Source organism: Suncus etruscus, chromosome 9, assembly GCF_024139225.1.
Source record: "Suncus etruscus isolate mSunEtr1 chromosome 9, mSunEtr1.pri.cur, whole genome shotgun sequence".
Classification (NCBI taxonomy): Eukaryota; Metazoa; Chordata; class Mammalia; order Eulipotyphla; family Soricidae; genus Suncus; species Suncus etruscus.
In genome coordinates this window covers 15,918,801-15,937,961 of record NC_064856.1, presented here as the reverse complement: position 1 = coordinate 15,937,961, position 19,161 = coordinate 15,918,801, and the positions used below count along the sequence as shown (strand labels likewise).

At 55.1% G+C, this 19,161-nt stretch overlaps 2 protein-coding genes across 2 annotated transcripts in view; one reads left to right on the top strand and one right to left on the bottom strand.

Moving 5' to 3' along the window:
* The window catches only part of SOGA1 (suppressor of glucose, autophagy associated 1), a 78,083-nt gene extending 65,916 nt beyond the window's left edge, over positions 1-12,167 (bottom strand). Inside the window, exon 1 of the mRNA XM_049779111.1 lies at positions 12,040-12,167. The gene's annotated coding sequence lies outside the window, so the exon portion shown is untranslated. The remainder of the gene's footprint in view (positions 1-12,039) is intronic.
* Positions 12,168-14,200: 2,033 nt separating this feature from the next.
* TLDC2 (TBC/LysM-associated domain containing 2) overlaps positions 14,201-19,161 on the top strand; it is a 30,022-nt gene continuing 25,061 nt past the window's right edge. Inside the window, exon 1 of the mRNA XM_049779379.1 lies at positions 14,201-14,258. The gene's annotated coding sequence lies outside the window, so the exon portion shown is untranslated. The remainder of the gene's footprint in view (positions 14,259-19,161) is intronic.

The following is a 19,161-nucleotide window of genomic DNA, read 5'->3' as shown; positions in this document are numbered from 1 at the left end:
ACAGATTGTGGTTCAATCCACTGACGTCCCATATGGTCTCCCAAGCCAGGGGCGATTTCTGAGCGCAGAGCCAGGAGTAATCCTGAATGTCACCGGGTGTGGCCCTGCATGGTGCTGGGTGCAGAAAGGAACAGGTCAGCTCTAGCTGCCCAGTGAGGAGATGAGTGTTACCAGCCTGGTCCATTCCCCAAAGAAAACCACTTCCAGCCAGTTCCAGCCAGACCCAGCCAGTGATGCTGGGTCTTGGTCTCCTCTATTTTTTTTTTTTTTTTTTGGTTTTTGGGTCACACCTAGCAGTGCTCAGGGGTTACTCTTGGTTCTACACTCAGAAGTCGCTCCTGGCAGGCTCGAGGGACCATATGGGATGCCAGGATTCGAACCACCATTCTTCTGCATTCAAGGCAAACGCTTTACCTCCATGCTATCTCTCCAGCCCAGTCTCCTCTATTTCTATGAAACAAATGCACGGAGGCTGCAGGCACTAGGGCTGGGCTCCATCACCCCAACTTCCTGCTGGGGTCCAAGTCCACCCACACAGTCTTCACCTCCTGTCAGTTTTTAGGACTCACAGGAAACCCAGCAGAGCTGAGCCCTGGCCCAGCTCAGGAGCCTCCAATCTCAGCCATATGCTCTCCCCACCCCACCTGTCCCTCCCTCATCCAGCCCATCTGCCACCCTGGCCATTTACCCCAGCCCATAAAGGTGACCTGAGGGTGGGCCAACAGCAGCCACAGGCGGCCTGCCAGTCCAAGCCCCAGCAGGGCCACCATCTGTGGTCCCTTCTGGCCCTCTCCAGGGGTGTCAAGGCTCCAGATGAGATCATTGCACTGAGCCCCGAGGGAGGGCAGGAGGCTCTGCCAAAGCCAGGCTCCCAGCTTACAGCAGACTCAGTGTGGGAGGGACGGGAAGACAGAAAGGCTGGGTCAGTTCAAGTTCCCCAGAAGACCCAGGACAGCGTGTGACCCACTCAGCACCTTGGGTGGACACAGATATCTTGTCAGGGGGCCCTGAGGTTGAAAGAGGCGCCTCCAGCCTGGTATCATCAGGCCCACAGCATCTATGATTCAGGGGCTAGGAGGCTGCACACTGTGTGGGGAAGCACAGGGTCACAGAGAAGACAAGGGCCCAGACTGACCTCTCCCAGACACACTCCCCCCTGTGCCCAGGCATGTCAGTGTGCCCCAAAGTCCACCAATAATGACATGGAAAAAGTACAGCATGTGTTCAAGAGCAAAGCAGGATGGGACTTTGTGTGAAAATTGCCCTGGGATGTGGGTCTGGCTGAGCTCACCCAGTAGCAAGTGTCTGTCTGTCTGTCTGTCTATCTATTTATCTATCTATGTGCGTCTGTGTATCTATCTATCTATCTATCTATCTATCTATCTATCTATGTGCGTCTGTGTATCTACATGTGTCTGTGTTCCTATGGTATATGTCTGTGTGCATCTGTGTTCATATCACATGCATGTTCCTGGCATGATGTGTGATGTTGTAATATGTCACAATATATTGTGTCTACACATGCGCATTTCTGTGTGTCTATAGTGTGTTGAGGTGCCCACTATGGTAGTCTGGCCAGTCACTGATCCATTCCAGCTTCCTCCTCCCTGAAGTCCTCTGTTCCCTCCAGAAGCTGCTGCTGGCCTTTGCTACCCTGAGGGCCCTCATAGCGGGGACTGACACTGTTCCCTCTTGCCCTCTCTCTGTGGACAGGAAGGAAGGTGGCATGTGGATCTGGATATGTTGAAAACATCCCTACATGGCCTCTGGAGAGCAGCCAACTCTCTGAGCCGGGAGCGAGCAGGGACGAGGCCTGCAGGGAAGAAAAACAGCCTAAATATCAGGGAGCTGCCTCAGCCCGCATAGATGGGGGCTGAGCTCACGTGAGTACCCTGGCACTAACATCACACTCTCCTGTCTTTCCACCTCCTGGCAATCATAGGATGTGTGACCTTTTCTTTTCGATTTGTTTTGGTTATGGGTCAGACCCAATGGTGCTCAGGATAAACTCCAGGCTCTGAGCTCAAGGATTATTTCTGGGAGGGAGGTTTGGGGGTCGGGGACGGCCAAAATGGCATGCTGGGGATCAAACTGGGGTCTCAATGTGCACCGTAAGTGTCCTACCCACTGTCCTATTGCTCCGAACCCAGGCTGTGTGACCTTTAGGAAGCATTTAACCTGAACTTTAATATTGGTCTGTGTAAAGCAAAGGGATTGGCTGGATCTGTCCTAAGAGAATACCAGGGGATGAGAGGGTGGATTTGAGCCTTGTGACTGCCCAGTGAACTCCCTAATTGCCATTAAGGCAAATAAATACTCAATAAGGAGCCTTGAGCAAGTTGCTGGCACCCAGGGCCAGGGTCATGGTGGGGTGCAGCCCAGAGCTGAAGTTGGAAGCAGGAAGGTGGAGGGAAAAAGCAGGGGAGGACACAGAGCCCAAAGACGGAGCACTAGAGAGGGTGGGGCCCGTTAGTGGACAGTGGGGTGAGGGAGTGATATAAGACCTTGGGCAGGGCCTTACAGGGTTAGGGTGGGGAGCGGCTGATGCAACCGACCCAGAGGATCTCAAGCAGCTACAGCCCAACAGCCAGGACAGGAAGTTTATCTCCAGTCCCTCTCTTCACTGCCGCCTGAGCTGCTCCCTGTGGCTGAGGCAATGGAAGCTCATTCATGGGCCTCCATCCGCAAAGGGGCATCCAGAGGCCACAGGCAGAGCACCACAGCTTCCCTGCAGATGATGGAGGGACACCCTCATCAGGAACTTTGCCCTACTCACTCCTCACCACCCACCCAGAGGGCAAATGCTACCCACGTGTGTTTGATAATGCCCGAGACGGGAGGCACCGGCAGAGAAGCTCATGAAGGCAGAGCTGAGCTCCGAACATTCATTGGTCACCTCTAGATTGCCCTGACCCTGAGCACCCCAAGAAGGGAGCACTGGCCCACAGCTCCCACCCGACTGCCTGCCCCACCCAGGAGGAGGCAGCTCAGCCCCCTGAGAATACAGGCAAGTCTGACCTGTGGGGGGACCTGTCACGCTTCATGGGATCCAAAACACTCACTTCCAAATTTATCTCACACTGCAGGGCAGAGCCAGCTGTGACTGAGATGAGGCCATAAGCATGGGGCACAGGGAGGATCTCAATGATGGCCCTGAGAGCTGGCTTGAATCAGCTGAGCTTTCCCTGTGGACCAGATGTGGGACCCTCATTTCCTGTGACTGGACAGTTTTGTTTGCGCCAGGTCCCTAGGCAATTACCCTCACCAGGCCCTGCACAGACAGAGGTATTTCCTGTTTTACAGACCAGAAAATAAGCTTACAGGGCTGGAGGGATAGTGCAGCAGAGAGGGTGCTTGCCCTGCACATGGCCAACCCAAGTTAGGTAACCAGTATCCCATATGGTCCCCTGAACGCTACTGGTGTGGCCCAAAAAGTTTAAAAAAAAAAAAGAAAGAAAAAAACAAGTTTAGCGCTGGCCTGTGTTTGGCGACCACACACAGGGTCACACATTATGTCCTCAGCCATAATCCCAAGGCAGATGCGTCCACCAAGCCCAAGGCTCTTGCTTCTCTGCCACTCTGGGCAAGCCAGGCGTGGTGCTGGAAGATGAGGCAGCTGGAGCCTAGTTCTAACAGAGCCTTCCCAAGCCAGCCCCAAGGCTCTTCCCTGGTTCTCCCTTTCCCTAGCCACCCACCCACCTGCACACCCTGATCACTGCCTTTCATTCAATTAGGCAACAACAGCTATTGAACCCCAAGTTGTGCTAGGCATGGGTCCAGCAGCTGGGCACAGAGACAACCACTGGATGAAATGCGCTAATGCCTCTTTCTCCAAGAAGCCTTCCAGGCACCTCCTCTGAGAAGTGGCACTTCAGTCTTCTCTACCCTGGCCTGCCTCCCTCCCTCCAGGTTTTGCAAGCAGAACTGGGCACTCTTGAGGGATGGCAAGGGCATGGCCATACATGGCCCCCAGCAAAGCAGGGAGGAGAGATAGGGCAAACAGGAAATTCTGAAAAGATTAGAAGGGAGTTGCCCCTGGGCACTGTTTCTCCAGTGGGCAGGCAGACAATCACTTCATTTTACTCAGCCCCTGGGCCTGGGGCGGATACTGGCAGCCTCCAGGGCAGCATCTCTGCCAGCTCCTGCCCACCTACCCCCAACCATATCCAGAGGTCCTTCAGGCCCAGTTCCAGACCCAGACAGAGCTGAGCCTGCCAAGGTCCTCACAGTGACAACAGTCTACGGAGCAGAAACCAGTTTATACACAGTGTCCAGGAGACAAGTCCAAGAGTTCCTGTTTGTCTGTGGGTGAAATGTCACAGCCAGAGTGTGAATGTGTGAATCTAAGTATGGGAGTGAGTGTTAGAGTGGATGTGTAATAGTGTCTGAGTGTGAGAGCATGGGTGTATGGGTGTGTGTGTGTGTGTGTGTGTGTGTGTGTGTGTGTGTGTGTGTATGTGTGTACCCTGGTTTGTGGGGTTCCAATGCCTAAAAGCAAACACTACTTGGCATCAGTGAGCCCTACGCTCCCATCCCTGCTGATCCTGCCTGTGCCAGCAATGTTGGGTCTGCACGTGTCCTTTGGGTGTTTCCTGGGGGTGTTTGAGTTCTAGGGTGCCTCTGCCGATCTGTAAAGAGGCTAATGCTATCTGGGAGCTGAGCTGGCATCTGTAACATGTATAATGAATCGCGTGGGCTAGTGTGTACCCACCCTACTTCCTTCCCAGTATCTGGCGGCGCCTCCTGTCGTGTGTGGTGCCTCCTGCTGTGTGAAGGCTCTGGACCTGCCCTGTGTGTCTGCGGGTGCCAGACATGTGTTTCTCAGCAGGGGGTCTCCGAGCTCAGGAGTTCTAAATCTTTTTCCACCCATGATTCCTTCCACCCGAAAAAGGAGATGCTGGGTGAAACAGTGGAAACACCTTGGATCCGCTCTACAGTTGACTCTGAAAGAATGTTTGGTTGTTACGTACTCAGAATCTCTTTTACTGACAAATTTTTCACACTCCCCTACATTCAGTTATGAGACCCCATGTGGGCCCATGACCCATAGTTTTAGAAGCTAGATACAGGCTGGAAAGATGACAGGCTTTTTCTGCACGAGACTTGTATGCAAGCCCCAGCACCTATGGTCCCTCAGCAAAGATTCAGGAGTATACCCAGTATTGTCAGATGTGACCCCACACCCCCAAAACCATCTAGGTCCTATTTTGGGGGTGTTAATGGTGCTCAGAGACCATTCCTGGCTCCATGCTCAGGATCACTCCTGGCTGTATCAGGTTTGCTGGGAGTTTGTTGGGGTGAACTGCTAGGTCCCAGGTGAGGAGGCAGCAAAGGTCTGTGCCCTTCTCTGAGCAAGCATCCCCCCCAACACAGAAGCAAGACAGAAGCACAGGTACTACCTCTAATGTGAGGTAAGAGGGAGTGGGGTGGCGAGTGTGAGTCTGAATGTGGGTCTCAGCGTCCCCAGGACACAGGCCCAGCCCCAGCAGTGTGTGCCAGGAATGCTAGGAGCCCTGGCAGTACATGGTCTCCCCAGACTCAGCAGCAGCAGCCACACATTTTCCATCACATTTTCCACCTCACCTCACCTCACCCCCACCCTGGGATAGTCACACCACTGAGAACGCCAGGCCTTAGAGCTTTGCCAGCCACTGGGCAGCTGTGGGGACAAGTCAGGGCTCTGTGGGCCAAAGTGACCACCCCGTCCCCCATCGACAAGCAGACTGGAGCCTCCTCCACCCCACCCCAGTTCCAGGAAGTTGGGAAGTTTTACAACTACACTGGACACCACAGCAGGAACAGACACCAAGAGATGCTCAAAAAAACAGGTCTGAAGGAGCGACGGAAGGAAATAAGGAAGGAAGGAAGGAAGGAAGGAAGGAAGGAAGGAAGGAAGGAAGGAAGGAAGGAAGGAAGGAAGGAAGGAAGGAAGGAAGGAAGGAAGGGACTGGGACAGGCACTAACTAGGCACTTGTCTGCATCATCACACTAGAAAGGGTCCCAGGCCCTCCTCCTTTCACAGAAGGCCAGGTACCTGCTGTGTGGAAAGGGACACTATGGGGGACAAAGATGGGGCAAGTGGGACTCCTGACATGGCTAGGCAGGTCCCAACAACACCAGCTGTGCCAGGAAGGTACTTCTTAGCATCCTCATCTGTTAGACCCACGGAGGACCTACTGGCTGGTTGTTTTGAGGAACAGAGGACTGATATCCTCCCCTCCCTTGCCCTACTGCTCACTTCTCGCCTCTCCTCCCTTCCCTTCCACTCCTCTACACATAACATCACATCTCTCCCTCCCTCTGACCATCTCTCTCTCTCTCTCTCTCTCTCTCTCTCTCTCTCTTTCTTTTTTTTTTTTTTTTTTTGGTTTTTGGGTCATACCCGACAGCGTTCAGGGGTTACTCCTGGCTCTATGCTCAGAAATCTCCTGGCAGGCTCAGGGGACTATATGGGATGCCAGGATTCAAACCACCCTCCTTCTGCATGCAAGGCAAATGCCCTCCCTCCATGCTATCTCTCCAGGCCCCACCTCCTCTCTCTTTCACCTCTCCCCTTTCTTCTCCTCTCCCTCTCCCTTTCTGCTTCTTTCCCTTTCTCTCTTCTTTCCCCTTCCTCCCTCCTACCTCTCCTTGCCCTTACCTCTCCCTTCCACTTTTCCTCTCCCCTCCCTCTTCTCTCTGGTCCTCTCTACTCTCCCTTCCAACTTCTCTCTCCCTCCCTTTCTTCCCTCCCTTCCTCCTTCCCACCTCTCCTTTTCCCTTTCCTCTTCTTTCCCCTTTTCTCTCCCTAGCCCTCTCCTGTCCCTTGCCTTTCTCCTATCCCCTCCTTTTCTCTTCCCCCTCCTTCCTCTCCTCTCTTTTTCTCTTCTCTTTCTTACAGTAATAGGACTGAATCCAGAATCTTACAGTTGCCAATGCTCTACCACTGAGCCACAACTTCAGCCCCCTAGAGCTTTCTTTTTTCCTTTATAGTTCCCAACTTCCAGGTTTTTTTTTAAATAATATATACACATACATATAGACACATATGTATGTGTATGTATATATATATAGGTTTTGGGACCATACCCAATGATGCTCAGGGGTTACTCCTGGCTATGTGCTCAGAAATCATCCCTGACTTCGAGGACCATATGGGACACCGGGGATCAAACCACGGCCCATCCTAGGATAGCACATGCAAGGCAAACAAACGCCTTATTGTCTGTACCACCGCTTCGGCCCCTTAATAATATATTTATTTAAGCACCATGATTACAAACATGTTTGTAGTTGGGTTTCAGTTATAAATAAGAACACCCTGGGGCCGGAGAGGTAGCGCTAGAGGTAAGCACGGTTCAATCCCCCGGTGTCCCATGTGGTCCCCCCAAGCCAGGAGCGATTTCTGAGCGCATAATCAGGAGTAACCCCTGAGCATCAAAGGGGTGTGGCCCAAAAACAAAAAAAGAAAATAAGAACACCCTGCTTCACCCGTGCAACCTTCCTACCACCAATGCTCACCCATCTCCCTCTTCCCCCATCCCCTGTGTATATTTGAGACAGGCATTCTATTTCTTTCACTACCATAGTTGTTAGTGTAATTATTTCTCTAACAGCACTCGTTATTCTTTGTAGTAAGCTTCATATAACCCAGAGCCTGGCATACTTAGTGACTGGAAGTCAACTGCATCTTTGTGACAGGGGCCACTGACATCCATGGAACAGTCTACACTAGCATTACAGCACTCTGTGTTTCAGCCTACCTAACCATCATCTAACCCTTCTGGCCAGATCCAAAAATACCTCATTGCCTCTGGGGTCTCTAATCTCCACTTCCCTGCCCCAGTTCCAACCATACTGGGCACTGGTGTAAGGTACTCCTCTCCTTCACACACACACATTCCCCCCTCCCACCACCCAGTCACCCTAGCACAGGTTGTTGTTTTTAATAAGTCTTAGACTAGAGAGCTGAAGTAATAGCAACAGCAGGTAGGGTGCTTGCCCTGCACACAGCTGACTTGGGTTTGATCCCTGGCATCCCAGTGATTCCCGGAGCCCTGCTAAGAGTAATCCCGGGGCACATAGAGCCAGGAATAAGTCCTGAGAACTGATAGGTATGACCTAAAATTAGACTCAAAAAGCCAACAAAGGGGCCAAAACAATAGTGCAGAGGGTAGAACATTTACCTTGTATATGGCCAACCTGAGTTCAATCCACCATCCTATATGGGTCTCTGAGTCACTCCTAAGTACAAAGTCGGGAATAAGCTCTGAGCACCAGGTGTGCATCCCCCAAAATCTCAGCCTAACAACTGGTGCACAGTAGGACCCATCATGGACAGGTACAGCTAATGCAGGGATCCAGCCAAACTGCCCAGAACAGGGCTGAAGAGTTAAATCAACCAGGTATGGCTTGAGGAGTCCCTGGAACCTGCAAGTACCCAACTGAAAGGGGTGTGGGAACTCTCCAAAGGTCCCATCAGGGGGCCAGCGCCGTGGTGCTAGAGGTACGGCATGTGCCTTGCAAGCGATAGCCTAGGACAGATCGCAATTCGATCCCTCAGTGTCCCATATGGTCCCCCAAGCCAGGAGTGATTTCTGAGCATATAGCCAGGTGTAACCGCTGAGCATCAACAGGTGTGGCCCCCACCCAAAAATAAGGTCCCATCAGGGGTCGAAGAAATAGCACAGCAGATAGGGCACTTGCCTTGTAAGTACACAACCTGGGTACGGTGTCCAGCACCACATATGATTCCCCTGAGCACAACCAGGACTAGGTGTGACCAAAAAAAAAAAGCCATTAGAACCTCCTACAAGGGGCAACCCAGTTAGGCTTCCCCCGGTCTAGACTGAGAATCCCAAACTTTCTCATCCACCCCAGGAGCAGCTCCTGATTCACAGACCTTGAAAGCTAAAAGGACCCACTTCCCTGGTTTCTACCAGTCTCCAAAGGAATGAAGACACAGATGGGGTAGCATTAATAACCCCAACATCTAATCTGTGGTCAAAGAAGTTGCTCAGGAAGAAAGAGAAGCAGCTCAGAGAGACAAAGGAACTAGCTTGGAACCACAAAGTAAACGGCAGAGTCAGGTCTGAGGCTCCAATTCTCCACTTCTTCCACCACCCCTGGTGGGATCCCAGCCAGTCCTCACCAACCCCATTACCTGGTAACAGGGGTGCTGAGAGATAAAAATCTCACAGCCCTAGGCAGGTCAAAAGCGGCCAGTGTGCCATTCTGCAATGAGAAGTGCAGCTTTGAACCCTGGAACATTCACAGCTAACATAACCCTCAGAGCCAAAACTAGTGCAGGTATTAAGCATTTGTCTTGCCTGGGGTCAACCCTGGTTCAATCCCTGCACCAAATCCTGAGCTCAACAAGAATATAACTCCTGAGCACAGAGCCAGGAGTAGCTCCAGGGTGTGACCCTTCAAAATGTTTATTTAATAATCTTCAAGGCCCCCTTTAGCCTAAAAGGACCCCTGGTTCAAGCACAAACTCCCCTGAATACTCCCTGAGCAATGACCACATCTGTTCACTGCCAGCTCAGAGTCGTTCCCCCCCCCCCCCCCCGCAGAGCTGAGTAACACTAGTGACAGCCATTCCTCCCTCCCAGAGAGTGCATCCTCTAGGCCACCCTTTTCACTCTCCCCACAGCTGGGCAAAGAGCAGACCTTGTGCCCTGAAGATGGCCTTGCCCAGTGCCCCTTCAGCCCAGAGGTGCATCCCAAGCAGGCCTCCCCCACATGCGGACTTAGGAGCTGTCCCCTCAGCCCACAGAGCAGGACACGCTGGGAATCAGAAATTAACTTCAGCTTTCGCATCCAAGAAGCAAGGTGGTGGGGGTAGGGGGGCAGGAAACACATCAATGGTGCGACTCACTCAAGAGACCCAGCTCGGGGACCAGCAAGCGAGTCCCTCCTGGCTTGGCCAGCTTCCCCCTCTGCAGAGCGAGCAAAACAACACCCTGTTGGCACAGCCAACTGCCACGTTCCAGCCACATCCAGAGCCTGGAGACCTCCACCCGCCTCGGAGGCTGGCAGCTGGTGTAAACAAAGCTCTAGCTAGAGGGGTTCGAAGACAGGCCCACGTGCCTACTGTCCCCAAATGAGAATCTGGCAACCAGACCCTGTCACCTTCCCCCCCCCCCCTGCCACCCCCCTGGAGCTTCCAGTCTCCATGCTGTTCCTGCAAATGGACAGGCTTTTTCTAACATGCCCTAGCCTGGAATGTTCTTTCTCCAGCTCCTCTTTGAGCTCACTCCATCTTATCCTTCAGTACTGGCCTCCCCGGCATCCTCGTTCCCGTGCTGTGAGCAGTGTTCTGCTCCAGCTCAATGGAACCCACGCTGGCATTTATTGTGCAACTCCTGCTGAATGCCAGCTAGTGTCTGGAACTCAGTGGGCATTCAGGAGCCAATGAGTGGAAGTCAGAGATAATACTGGGGTTATGGCACATGTCTAGCAAACAGTAGATCCCTGTTCAGTGGAAAGACCTGCATAAGGTCTCCGAAGCACAGCCAGGGGTCACTTCTGAGCACAGAATCAGGGATAGCCCCTGAGCACAACAGGTATGGTCCAACACCTAGTTTTTAAAGAGTAAGTGGGGGGCCAGGAGAAAAGAACAATGAGGTTCCAGCAGAGAAGGTACTGTTCTACTTCACAGAATCTTCAGAGAACATGAAAGACGCCATGAGATGTAATGGCAGTGATGGCAACTCCCTTCATCTGTGTCACATATTAGCAGCATTCTTTTACTGACCCTCAAGATGGACGATGAGTGATGCCCCTTTTTATAAGGAAGCCAAGGACTTGAGACATTAAGCAACCTGACTGACCCAAATCACATGATTTATATGTTTTGAGATTTGGAGGGGCTGCACGTCCAGCTCTGGGGGTTCTCCCAGCTCTCTGCTCAGGGATCACTACTGAGCTTGGGGGGGACTACCTTTGGTGCTGGAATCAAACCTGGATTAGCTGTATGCAAAGGCCAGCGCCCTCCTTGCTATACTATCGCTCCTACCCCTGAGGTTTGATTTTGCTTAGAGGGGTAGATGATCCTGACTCAAACCAAATCAGATGTGTGCCATGAGCATTTAATGAAACTGGCTGGAGGGCAGATTCTGGGGAGAATAAGGAGGTAAGCTTGAGTGAGCCCCTAACCTCAGGTGAGAGGGAAACCTCTTGAGCCAGAGAAGCTGCTTACAAGGCTGCAAGACTGCAAGCCTCCTTGCTGCTCAGCTGAGAACTGCTGATTTGGTGGCGCTTGCCTGGGACCAGCTGCGTGGTGTGGCTGGCCAAGCGGGGCAAGAAGAGGGAGGAGGGAACATCCCGGCCTCTTTGCAAGCCTCTGGCCCAGCCTGGGGAGCTTCCAGCTCTTGCCACAGCTGAACCGTCAGCCGCAGACTGGGCCTGGCTCGCACCCTCCACGTGCTCATGCCCACTCAGAGGAGGAAGACGAATGTCCCCTTCCCCCAGGGAATGGCATACTGGGGGTAGCAGTGGGGGCAGAAGCATCCCTTACAGCCCGAGTCCCGCCCGGGTCTATGGGATTAGGATGCGCTTCAGAACGCATCTCGGCGACATCCTCCCAGGCGGTGAGACCGTTAGAGGCAGCGGAAGTGGGGCGGCAGCCAAGGGGGATGTTCCCAGATGTACGTCCTGCTTTCAAAAGGGGAGCCTCCCAGCAGGGCAAGGCAGGCGGGGACAGGCCCGTTGGGGAACTCCCGGGGGGAGGGAAAGGCTGGGACGGGTATCCCCGCCTCTCCTGGGCCGGGATGGATGCGTGTGTGCGTGTGTGTGTGTTTGTGTGTGTGTGTGTCTGTCCGTCTGTCTGTCTGTCTGTCTGTCTGTGTCTGTGTACACCTCGGGGGATCCTGGTCCCTCACTCTGAGCCCCCCCCCACATACAGCATTCCAAGTCCGGCACCCCGAAAAGCAGTCAGTCAGTCTCCTCCGCCAGCGCCTCCCTCGGAATCAGACTCCCTTCATCCAGGGGAGCCACCAGGGAGGGTCGGGAGGGTCCCCCCCAGCCCCCACGTCCACCCACCCCGGGCGCCCCCACCTTGAGATAGTCGTTCTCGGAGCGCAGCTCCTCCAGCTCCCGCACCAAGCCGCCGGGCCCGCAGTCCAGGAGCTCCTCGGTGAGGTCGGAGAAGGCCAGCGAGGCGCTGAGCGGCAGGCGGCTGCTGCCGGCCGACGACGCGGCCCCCGAGGGCTCGTCGGGCGAGGCGGGCGGCCGCGGGGGCTGAGCGGCGGGCGGCGGCGGCGGCGGCCCGGGCCGGGCGGACCCGGACCCGGACCCGGACCCCGCGGCCGCCTCGGCGTCGCTGCCCGGCGCCGGCTCCGGGCCCAGCAGCCGCGCCTCCTCCGACGCGCAGTCCGACACCTCGGAGCCGCTGTCCGTGAGGCTGGGCGGCGGCGGCGGCGGGCGCGGCCCGGGGCCCGGGCGCGGGCGGCCCTTGGCGCGGACCCCCGCGCGGACGCCGGCCACCCGCGCCCCGGCGCCCCGCAGCCCCGGCGCCGCCGCGCGCCCCTTCTTGTCCGGCCGCGCCGAGGAGGACGCGGCGCCGCAGGAGGCGGCGGCGGCGGCCGCGGCGGCCGGGCCCGGGCCGCGGCGGCTCCGGGCGAGCGACCAGCCGGCCACGTCCTTGGGCCGGGCGGGCGACGGCGCGCGGTGGCTCTTCTTCCTCTCGGGCGCGGGCGCGGGCGCGGGGCTCGGCGGCTCCATCCCCGCCGGCGTCTCCATCGCCGCGGCCCTCGGCCTCAGCGGGCGGCGGCGGGCATGGCCCGGGGCCCGGTCCCGCCGCCGCGGCTCCTCCCGCGTCGCTTCGGCCTCGGGGCTGCGCTCGGACCCCGAGCCGCGCCGCCCGGCCTCCCCCGCGCTCTGCGCCCGCAGCGTGCGCCCCGACCGCCGCCAGGCCCCCCGGCTGCGGCTGCGGCTCCGCCCGCCGCCCGCCCCCGGCCCCGCCGCCGCCGCCGCCTCGCCGCGCCCCCGCCGCACGCTCGACCCGGCCCCGGCCCCGGCCCCGGCCCGCCCCCCGCGCAGCCCCGCCAGCTCCCCGCCCCGCCGCCGCGGCTCGGGGGCGCGCGGCTCGGCGAACAAAAGGCGGACGCGGCGCGAGTGGCCGGGCGGCGCGCGGGCGGAGAGCGGGCCGCGGGGCCGCGCGGGCGCCGGCAGCCCCTCGAGGCCCGCGCCCCGGCCCGCCGGCGGGGTCGCCCCGGGGCCCCCTCCGCGGCCCCCGGAGCCGTGCGCGCGCCGGCGACTCGGGGGGCTGCCCGGCGGGGGCCCCGCGGACCCCGGCTCCGAGCCGCCGCCCGCCTCCATCCACAGGCACACGCGCGCGCTCGGGCCGCGGGGACCCAGGGGGCGGCAGGCGAGCCCGGGCGCGGCGGTCACCCCATGTACGCACGGGGAGCAGTGGCACCCCGACCCCCCTCCCTCCCTCCCGGCTGCGTCCTCGGCTGTCCCGCACCCGCCCGCCCGCACCGAAAGGAGAGGAGAGGAGAGGAGAGGCGAGAAGAGGCCACCGACACCCCGAGGAGCCGCGTGGGGGGCGTGCCCGGCTCTGCCCAGCACCCACCAAACACGCGCGCGCCCTCACCCCGCCACCTCAGTCCTCTCCGAGCTCGCAGGCGACCCCCGCGTGACCTGTCAGTCCGTGTCGGCCCCGGCCCCCTCCCCACGCGGGATGTCCCCGGTGCGTGGCGTCCCCTCCGCGCGCTGCCCCGGGCCGCCCGCGAGGTTGATCCCGCGAGTGTCTGTCTGTCACACCTTCCTTCCCCGCCTCTCCCTCCGCCCACTCCGCGCGCAGTTCGCAGCCCCCCGAGCCCGAGCCCGGCCGGGCAGAGGGGGGGTCCTACCCGGCCTCGCGCTCACGGTGGCATCTCCTGCCGCCCTGGGGAGGGGAGCCAGGGCAGAGCTCACCCTTGGTAGCCCCTTCTTCCACCCGCTCTCCATCCCCCGTCCCCTGCGCCCGCTCTGTTTTCGGGGTCTTTCTTTGCCTCCTCCCGCCCCGTTTTCTCATTTCTCCTCCCTAACGTTCTTCCTTGGCTTCTTCTAGACATTGTCACACAGCTGGCACTACACTAGTCCGTCCCCACTCTCCTCTCCTCTAGACACAAGGTCTTCTTCCTCTGTCTTTGAGACCGGGTGCTCTCTCCACCCTCCCAGCGTACCCCCAGACTCCCTCAGCCAGTTTCTCAGCAAACCCTTGGAGGGGGTTTTCCCCACCCACTCCTGATCCCAGACCAGGCAGCCGGAGGACATTGAGCAACACCGAGGTGGGCTTGTCACCGGAGCACAAAGTAGATGAGGAAACGGGCCCCAAAATGTGGGAGGTGGCATTGGGTGTAGCGGGAGTCAAGGGCCACTCCTGAATTTGTGCTCAGAAGAGCCCTCTGGCGGTGCTGCGGACCATGACCAGTGCCTGGGGGTGGAAGCCAGGTTGGCTGGTGCTAGACAGGTCCTGGACACAACATCGAAATAACAAGCAAGGTGGGGGGGGGGGGGCCGACGCGGTGGCGCTAGAGGTAAGGTGTCTGCCTTGCCAGCGCTAGCCTAGGACGAACCACGGTTTGATCCCCTGGCGTCCCATATGGTCCCCCAAGCCAGGAGCGACTTCTGAGCACATAACCAGGAGTAATCCCTGAGCGTCAACTGGTGTGGCCAAAAAAAAAAAAAAAAAAAACAAGCAAGGTGGGCATGGCATGGCATGGCTTGCTTCAGGCCCTGCAGTGGTGATGTGGGCCCAAGGCTTTGCTCCTGCCCCAAGGGCCCCCTGATGTGGTCTGATAGAGGCAGGTGGCAGGGTGCTTCCCCATCCCTATAGGCTGGCTCTAGTCTGTCACGGAAAGACAGAATGGACGGCTGGTATAACAATAAATAAATGATAATAAATTGGGGCAGATAGATAGCACAGAGATCTAGGTCATCTGCTTGGCCTGCTAGTGACCTGACTTGACTTTTCTCCCCAGCACCACATAGGCCCCCAAGCACTGCCAGGAATGAGCATGGAGCCAAGAGTGACCTCTGACATGCATATATATACATATATGTGTGTGTATGTGTACATATGATATCTATACATAACATTACAGATTAGTCTTGTTATTATTTTGCACCCAAAAGAACATACCCAACAGTGTTCAGGGATTATTCCTGGGTCTGCACTCGGGAATTATTCCTGGCGATGCTTAGGGTACCAATATCAGGTGCTGGGGATCAAACCCAGATCAGCTGTGTGCAAGGCAAGCACCCTACACACTGTACTCTCGCTCCAGTCCAAATAAATATCTTTTTTTTTGCTTGTTTGTTTGGGGGGGGTCACACCCAGCAGCACTCGGGGATTACTCCTGGCTCTACACTCAGAAATCGCTCCTGGCAGAATTCGAACCACCATCCTTGCTATCTCTCAGGCCCCCCAAATAAATATCTTTCTTTGGTTTGGTTTTGGTTTTGGTTTTTGGGTCACACCCAGCAGTGCTCAGCTATCACTCCTGGCTCCATGCTCAGAAATCGCTCCTGGCAGGCTCGGAGGACCATATGGGATGCCGGAATTCGAACCACCGTCTTCTGCGTCTAAGGCAAACGCCTTACTGCTGTGCTATCTCTCCAGCCCCCAAATAAATATCTTTAAGCAGGCTGCCTGCTGGGTTACTTGTAGGCAGGACCAGCAAGGCTGATTTCCTGTCCTCCATTCACACTCAGCACATCCTCAGTTGTGAAAGCCAGGAAGGTCAGCAACATCTCTTCTTGTGGCTGACCCGGTTTTCCAAAGAGATCTCTAGATATCTGTAGTTTTCAGCCTTGTGTGGACCTGACCCTCTTCCCACCCATTGAATATTAGGGTCTCTGTTCTCTCCCCTTAAACCTGAGTAGAGTGCTGTGTCTGTCTCAACATGAATAACCATGTGACTTCCATCAGAGCTCATGAAAGGCCCTACAGCTATGCCCAACCTCCCCTCCCCTCACCCTGGGAACCCAACTACCACGCAGAGGTTCCGAAAGTGTAGGCAAAATAGCAGACCATGTGATGGTGCTCCCACAATGCCTCCAGCTCTGGTGCCCACAAAAAGCCTGACCTCTGAGAGACTGAGCCTTCAGAAGATTTGGCCACAACAGCAGATGTCAAGTGGAGTAGAAATTAATGGTGCCACAGACCCTGCTCCACTGCAAAATAGAGATTGCTTAAAGCCATTAACTGGTCAGGTAGTTTGTTCCACAGCAGTGGATAAATAGAATGCCCACCCACTGTCCCAGAGCTGGGGAATTGGCTGTAGGATTGGAATGAATTTGAAGTCAGGGGCTGGAGCAATAGTAGAGCAAGTAGGGCACTTGCCTTGACCCTGCATTCCATATGGTTCCCTGAGCACTGCCAAGAGTGCAGAGCCAGGAGAACCCTTGAGGATCGCCAGGTGTGACCCAAAAACAAACAATAAAAATGCACTTTTTGGGAACACTCCCTAACTCAATTCTAGGACCTGTGGTGTTAATCTATTCAGCAGTGTCCAGCACTGGTATTATGAAGCATTCATGGGGCAGAGCAAGAGCACAGTGGGTACAGCATTTGCCTTGCACACACGGTCAACCCAGGTTCAATCCTCGGCATTCTACATGATCCTCTAAGCCCTCCAGGAGTGATTTCTGAGCACAGGGCAAGAGTAACCCCTGAGTGCTGCAGAGTATGCCCCAAAACAAACAAGGAAAACAAGCAAAAAAAGGGGGGGCCCAGAGAGATAGCATGGAGGTAAAGTGTTTGCCTTTCATGCAGAAGGTTATCTGTTCAAATACCGGCATCCCATATAATCCCCCGTGCTTGCCACAGGAGCGATTTCTGAGCATGGAGCCAGGAGTAATTCCTGAGCACTGCCGGGTGTGACCCAAAAAACAAAACAAAACAATACAAAAAGCATTCAATGATTGTAAGAATCTGATAGTAAGAAATGAAGATGCTGATTATCTAGTGAAAAAAATTTTATTTCTTCCCTCAATCACTTGTTATTGTTTGGTTTTTTTTGGGGGGGGCAAAGGTCACTCTTGACTTCGTCCTAAAGAAACACTTTTGGTGGTGCTCAGGGGACCATCTGGGGTGCTGGGGATAGAACCTGAGTCAGCCTAATGCAAAGCAAGCACCTTACCCATTCCTGTCTCTTTTTGTCTGTCTGTCTGTCTGTCTGTCTCTGTCTCTCTGTCTCTCTGTCTCTCTGTCTCTCTCTCTCTCTCTCTGGCCCCTTTCTATTCAAGCTCTTAAATTAACCAACATGATGAAAACTAGATAGTCTAAATTTTTTTTTTTTTTTTTTGGTTTTTGGGCCACACCCGGCAGTGCTCAGGGGTTACTCCTGGCTGTCTGCTCAGAAATAGCTCCTGGCAGGCACGGGGGACCATATGGGACACCGGGATTCGAACCAACCACCTTTGGTCCTGGAGCGGCTGCTTGCAAGGCAAACGCAGCTGTACTATCTCTCCGGGCCCGATAGTCTAAATTTTGAAACACTTTTTCTTTCAGAAAAAGGCCAAGGTACTTTTTTTGTTGTTTTGTTTTGTTTTGTTTTTGGGTCACACCCAGCATCGCTCAGGGGTTACTCCTGGCTCTATGCTCAGAAATCACTCCTGGCAGGCTGGGGGGTGTGTGTGTGGACCATATGGGATGCCGGGATTCCAATCACCGACCTTCTGCACGCAAAGCAAATGCCTTACCTCCATATTATCTCTCCGGCCCCGAAGGCACTTTTTTTTTTGGTTTTTGGGCCACACCCTGTGATGCTCAGGGGTTACTCCTGGCGGTCTGCTCAGAAATAGCTCCTGGCAGGCAAGTGGGACCATACGGGACACTGGGATTCGAACCAACCACCTTTGGTCCTGGTTCGGCTGCTTGCAAGGCAAACGCCACTGTGCTATCTCTCTGGGCCCAAGGCACTTTTTATTTTTATTTTTTTTTTTTTTTGGTTTTTGGGCCACACCCGGTAACGCTCAGGGGTTACTCCTGGCTATGCGCTCAGAAGTTTCTCCTGGCTTGGGGGACCATATGGGACACCGGGGGATCGAACCGCGGTCCGTCCAAGGCTAGCGCAGGGAAGGCAGGCACCTTACCTTTAGCGCCACCGCCCAGCCCTAACGTTTCTTTTTTTTTTTTTTTTTTTTTTTATATACAAATCACAAAAGAAGCCAAACACTTGCTGAGGAAGAATTAGTGGACCTGGTAGGGGAACTCGTTTTAATATTAGTCACAGAGACTTCTCTAAAATGATGATAGGTTAAGTTATTATCGAAGGCCTGAGAATAAGAATTCCAGACTGAGGAAAGAGCCAGGTCAATAGCCCTGAAGGAGGAACAAGCTTGGCAAACATTCAAGCAGTGAAAAGGTCAGTGTAGCTCTAAGATGGATGCTGGGAGGAGAAAGACAAGATGGAGCTGAGGTGGGCAGTAGGCACCAAGACCTGCTTCTGGTGGGGCCCCTCTCTTTTCTCATTTCCTTCCCCTTTTGTTTTTGGACCACACCTGGCTCCACATCAGGAATCACTCTTGGCAGGCTCAAGGGACCATATGGGATGCCAGGGATTGAACCAGGATGGTGGCATGCAAGGCAAATACCCTACCTGCTGTACTATCACTTCATCCCCTCCCTTCCTTTCGCTGTTGCTGGGACTCGAGCAGTTGTGCTCCTGGCCATGGGGGCTAGCAGGTCTTTAGTTTCAGTGCTGGGGTTGATGGGGACAGGGAGTGTGTGAGTATATGCCACACACTTTTTTGTGTGTGTAGCCAGGCATCATAGAAGTGTCTGTTAGGACACTTGAAGATATGGGGTGATGCCAAATATTGAACTATCAACCTTATGCCTCCAAAACTACCACCAAGTCATGTCCCCAGGCATCTCTATCTTTTTTTGGGGGGAGGGCACATTTGGTGGTGTTCAGGAGTTACTCCTGGCTCTGCACTCAGGGATCATTTCTGGCAGGCTCAGAGGACCATATGGGTAGTCAGGGATTGAATCCTGATTAGGCAGGTACAAAGTAGACGCCTTACCTGCTTTATTGGTTTGGCCCACATATCTTGCCTTTTTACTGAATAGATTATCAGAAGAATTACTCCTTACATTTATAAACTTTCTTTTGTAGGAGGAGTTTGGACCATACCAGGTGGTGCTTGAGGTCTACTTCTGGTTCTATGTTTGGGAGTCACTCT